Source organism: Lathamus discolor, chromosome 9 (assembly GCF_037157495.1).
Source record: "Lathamus discolor isolate bLatDis1 chromosome 9, bLatDis1.hap1, whole genome shotgun sequence".
In the NCBI taxonomy this organism is placed as follows: Eukaryota; Metazoa; Chordata; class Aves; order Psittaciformes; family Psittacidae; genus Lathamus; species Lathamus discolor.
In genome coordinates this window covers 2595607-2601606 of record NC_088892.1, presented here as the reverse complement: position 1 = coordinate 2601606, position 6000 = coordinate 2595607, and positions in this window count along the sequence as shown.

The following is a 6000-nucleotide window of genomic DNA, read 5'->3' as shown; positions in this document are numbered from 1 at the left end:
ACAGGATGTGGGCATCTCATCGTGCTGTACCAATAGACAGTCATAAGCACTGGCACTTGCCCAGCAGTCAGCTCCAATTTGTTTGCACACAGGGTTTGCTGGAAAACTGCATCCAGGCATCCAGTGAATAAAAATGATCCTGGCCCAGCTCACGGGCAGGGTTTGCTGAATGGCAGAGGGATGCTGAATTATTCACTCGGCACCAGCAGAGCCTCAGAGGTGGAGAAGAGGGGAGGATGATCACACTGCTGCTAGTCATGTTGTGCTGTCAGTTCTGAGCACTTCATTCTCAGGGCTGTGAGGCTCCATCTGCTACTAAATTTCCCATGAAAAAAGAGAAGGCAACATTCCTGAGCACTGACTGCTCATGGTACAGCAGTGCTAGAACACATTCACTGACATTCATGAGAAGTACAAACCCAGGGGGAAGCGCAGCGTGGAAGGGATAAATTGCCATTTAGAGCGTTCCACCTCCACAGATGTAGAAGAAAACAGATGAAGGCACAAAATCCCAGGCTGCTCATCCTGTCTGGCACACTGGAGAGGTCAGTGCAGAGGGCAGATGTAGCATAACCTGCTAGATGTGTCACTGGGCTCCACAGCCAGGCACTTCCCTGCTCTTCCAAGCATTCAGCAGCTCTCTCTCTTCTCTATCTCAGTTGCTGAGCTGTCTCTCAGCCCACTTGAATTCTGGATGGTTTTAACGCTGGCAGCCAGGGTAACGACAGTGTCTGAAAGGTGATCAGTGCTACAGGAGGTCCTTGTTCTTAGTAAGCAGCTAGAAATGCTCAGAGAGGAGATGCTAAGAAATTGCTGTTGGACATTCACAGTCAGATGCTTTGGTGTCCATGGTGGAAGTGTTTGTGTGGAACCACATGGTGACAAGGCTCTGGATGTGTAGTCTGCATGTGGAAGCACACCTGGCCCTGCTGCAGACCACACCGAGCATTTCATTCTATCAGGAAGCAAACAGAGGAGACACATTGAACAGCAGAGAGGCACACGACCCTGCAGGCAGAGATGGGGAGGAAGACAGAGCACCTTGGCTGGGTATGAAAGGCTCCATCAGAACAAAGGAAAAGAAGGAGTCAATGAAAATCAGGTGGGAAAACAAGCTCATGGATTTGTCCATAGAGCCACAGGCTCCCAGCACTCAACTGTATGGATTTGGAGGGGGGGGTTAGTAAAGACAGAGGTGAGACCACCATGTGTCCTTCTCTCTTTACATGGCGGAGAGAGGAACAAAGCTGCAGTACTGCCAAGTGGAGTCCCACAGAGCATTGCATTGCTGGGAAGAGCTGGAACAAACACAGGATGCCCAGGGTAAATCCATTAACCAAGAGGCTTCTTCCTTTTCATACCTTTTTCCTCCAGGCCATGTACCTTTCACTCTCAGTACCACTCTGGAGATCACAAGAGGCTGCTATTCCATGTGGAGATGGTGAGGGAGTTTGAAAATCCAGTTTAAGATCTTCAACCTGCCGTGGTTTGGACTTTTGACAGCCTCCTGTTCCTCTGGGAGACGGCTAGTCTCCATCTGTGACTCCTTCAGCATGTGTCCGGAGCTGAGGACCCATGTCGCACACACCTACACAGAGTCAGCAGAAGCAAGGGGTGAAACCCAGGAAACACTATGAAGGAGAAGGGAAGTGAGAGGGGCACAGAACCTCTCCTCTCAGGAACCTGCCCCTCTTTGGGACAGTTGACAAAGCCCATAGGGCACTCTCCAGGTAAGGCACTCTCCAGGTAAGGCACTCTTCAGGTAAGGCACTCTCCAGGTAGGGCATTCTTGCCCTCAGCCCTAGACACAAACAGGGATATTTTCCCTGTCAGTTATTCTCCATGTCAGGCTCATCCAGCCCATTTCTCTCCCTCTGAAACGCAGTTAGGTTTAGCCTGAGCATTGCAGAGTGTTTGATTTTTAGTGCTTATTTATCTCTGACATGGCACAGGCCATTCCAGCATCCCTTTATCTGTGGTGCTCTTTGACCCCCGCATGTCAGCGGTTCAATCTGGTACGTTCCACTCTTTGCCCCCACTTAATTCTTTTTTAGCTGCTTGCCTTTTGGAAGCTGGTGCCATATGCTAGTCCCAAAGAGCCCTGATCGATGCCGGGGGACCACGTCCCTGCGACCCCGCAACCTGCACTGCAAAGGGCAGAGCAGAGCCTTGGCCATGTTTTCAGTGCAAGATTTCAGCTGCATGGGCTGGAGGGGGAGGGAGAGCTTTTCTTTCTTGCTTTTCTTGCTTTCTTTCTTGCTTTCTTTTCATGCAGCTCGGTCCAGGGTTACAGCAGAGCTCCATCTGCCTGTCCACTCCTCTGCCTCCGTTAATGAGTGGGAGCAACAGAACCACTAAGAATTGGGCTGCCCAAAAAGGTAACATGGAGCAGCAGCACTATGAGAGAAGAATGAGACAGGGTATGAGACAGGAATTGCTCATGCCTGTCCCGGGAGACCTGGTTTCTCTCCCCCAAACCTCAAGCCTCTGGCATGGCTGAGCCTCTTCCCTGGGGAAGGAGTCCCTGGGAAGGTGCTGCAGACTCATGGATGGGTGCACATCCCTGCCGCGCACCCCACGTCACCGGCACAGTGGTGAGGTCCCACACCCACCGCACTGAGGGGCTGCGTGAGCTGTGCCTTCACCAGCTAAGGGCCACTGGATCTAAAGCCACTCTTCCCAGGCACAGACCTGCCTCTTGGGCACGTATTGGCTTTTTCTCCTCTCCTCTGTGCAGAAGAGCTTTCTGCTCTGGTTGCTTTCATTTTCAGAGCTAGGAGAAGAACAGATGAAAAGGGAAAAGCTTGTGGTGTCTCCTTGGGACAGCAGGGCTTTGCTGGTACTGCTTCCAAAGGCAGATTTAACCCAGCTTAGCTTCAGCAGAGAGGAAAAGCCTGCAGTTAAGTCTAAGCCAAGACTCTTTCCCCAGTAATGACCATCTAGCAAGGATCTGCAGGATCTGCTTCGCTTGCTGCTGAGGGTCCTATCTCCATAGCATTTGGTGCTGAGTCCTGGCACAGCAAGGCTGCCAGGGACCCTGTGGCAGAGCCAGGTAGATGTTCTTTCTCCCGTTCCAGGCACACCAACATGCTGTGTCCTTGGGCAGAGGTCATACACAGTGTCATACCCATCGCTGGGAGAAAGCGACACCCCAACGCAAGCACCAAGGGGTGCAGGACAGAGCATGGCCAAGTCATCAACCACTGTTGTGCAAGCCAGGTATCGCCTCATCAGCCAGTTCCTATTAAACATGCTGGTTGCCCAAGCTTCTGAGTGCTTCCCAGGCGTCCACAGGGGGAGGGTGAGATCAACCCACAGCATCCATAAGGAATGGAAAGGGCCAGATGGGTACTTTGATTGGTGTGGCTTTGGCTGCTGGCTGAAGAGTTTAACTCCTGGTGTCAGCACCAAACCCAAGCCAGTCCCATGCAGACCTTTCTTTCTCCTCACCTTTGCTTTCACCTCTCTCCAGGGGGAGGCACAGTCCATGCCAGGCTCTGTGAGCCTTATATGCCATCAGGAATAGAAGCACTGAGAATGATCCTTGCACACTGCCAGTCTGGGGTCAGTGGCTTGCATATGACCTTGTTAGAGGACTTTTGGGGGCATTTTTGACCCAGGATGAGTTGCTGCCCCCACCCCTTACCCCAGCCACCCAAAGCTCCATGGAGTGAGAGCACCACATCCTGGATATCCCCAGTATGTCCGGGTTTCTCCCTGAGGCTGGAGAGCCAGGAAAGCTCCCACTTATGTCAATCTGCAACCCAAGTGTTTGCCCAAGGGCAAGTGTGACGGGGCACCTTACCCTTGCAGGCAGTACCCACTGGTGGCGAGGGGAGCCCATACCCTACACAGAGGCCACTGCTGAGCACCAACTAATTAACCCTTCTGACAGCTCCCATTAAAAATAAAGGGGCCTCAGGTCCCTGCTGGAGTGGCCTATTTTACACTTGCATCTCCTTGGCTGTGCGGCAGCTGCTCAGAGGTGGTTATTTCAGGAAGGGAACGCTATAGATAACTGATCCACAGCCAGGTGTCACGTTCCTCATTTATTTCCAATTATCGTGTCTCCTGAGCTGTCTGGTGTCAATTCATTTGGTCACCTCCGTCCTGCCGCTCCTCCCTGGGGCCCGTCTCCGCTGTGGTGTGATCTCTCCCCAGGGGCAGGCTGTTACACAACAGCTCTGCTTCTTCTTCAGCTCCATCTTGTCCTTGTCTCCCCGGGACACCCCTAGCTTCGTGCCCCTCATCAGAGTCACACAGAGTCTCTGGGAGCAGCCATGGTGTGAGAAGGCAAAGGAAAATCACAGGCTTTGGGGTGGGATCTGCTCCTTGGGATGCCCATTGCAGTGACAAGCATAGGTAGCAGCAGTGCCTGGTGTGCTCAGCCACAAATGTTTCCTGCACACCTCCTTTCCAAGAGCATCTGGCAAGTGCAAGGCCCCTTGAGCTCCTCTGTCCCTTGGCTCATTGCTCTGAAGCTCATTTGCCCCCTCAGCTGCTAAACATGGGGGCAGTTTGGGTGTCTACATGTGCATATGTGGGAATCCAGAACCTCCTGGACCCTCATTTCAGTTTCCCTGTGCTCTGTGCACACACAGGAATGCCTCAGTCCCCTAGTGCAGAACCTGCTTCTCCTGGCCAAGACCTGTGGTCACCCTTTCATCTGGGACAGCAATGTCCTGTTGGAGATGCACCCATAGATACAGGGCAACACCACCCTGTAATCACCAGAGCACAAGAGTCTGAACAAGCATCCGGATAAGGTGGTTTGTGCTGGCTCATCTCATTCCTACTGTGGACTCTGCTGTCACATTTTTTCTCCATCCCAGCACTACCACCACACTCTGCCCCTCCAGCAGCAATCCCCACAGCCCACCCAGGGCTGTCTACTGGCTTCATGCCCCTCCATCCATGCCCACCCCAATCCTGGCTCCCTGTAACAGAGTGGGGACAACTGCTGAGACAGACAGCACCATGCAGAGAAAGGGGGACACTCCTGACAGGAGACTCCAGTGGCACCAAATGTGTCTGGCAGAGACAGCCCAGCCCTCCTGCCTCTTGCCAGAGGATCCCACCCAGTGCTTTGTGATTTTATCCATCTGGACACCCCAGACATGTGCCAGAAAGGGCAGAAAGCTTCAATGCGCAGAAAGGATCTTAACCTGGGGATGATGCACAGAGAGTAGGAGGGACAGGAGCTTCATCATCCAGTTTTAGTCCAGTCACTGACATGCTCTTCCTGCTGGACATCTCACTTCATGCTTGGCAGCTACTGGGCGCTGATGCCCCAAGCTGCAGGGCTGCCGGTCTTCCCGGGTTTACTATCACCCCTTTACAAGCACAACCAGCAATGTGTCAGCCCCTGGCTCTGCAGCCAACTGCATTTTAAAGCTCTCCATTGATGTCTGAAGAAGCAACACAATGGGTTGAACCCTTCAAATCCAAATCCCCCTATGCCTAGAGCAAGTCCAGACCTGCAGTGTAAGTCTGGTCTCTCCTCTAGCTGCACCCTCTCACAGAGGAGCACCTTTAGGATGAAGTATCTTCATGCTTCCACTTCTGGGCACCTTTATACCTGTCTGAGCTGCTCTCAAGTGTGCCCTGGCATGTCCCTGCTCCTGCTGGCACTGTGGGGCTGGCAGGACTGGTGACACGGGCTTGCTCGTCTGCCTGCTCACTGTCAGCAGCGTGGCCAGCTCGGTGCTGCTGGTGACAACAGCAGGGACCAAGAAGGGCATGATGTCATTCTCAGATCCATCGGGAAGTTTTCAGCAGTGATGGCTGGAAAAAAACAGCATTTTTCCTGTGAAAAAGGGCACATTTGCTCTGGTTTCAATGAGAAAGAAATAAATAGAAAGCCTGCTAGTGACTGTCCTTAATTGATTAGTCATTTCTGCAGATGATAATTGCACATCAAAAGACTGAGATCCTACTGTTTCATGCAAATGTCCTTATGAATAACAGCCAGCACAGGGGAAGGGGATGCAGGAAATAAAT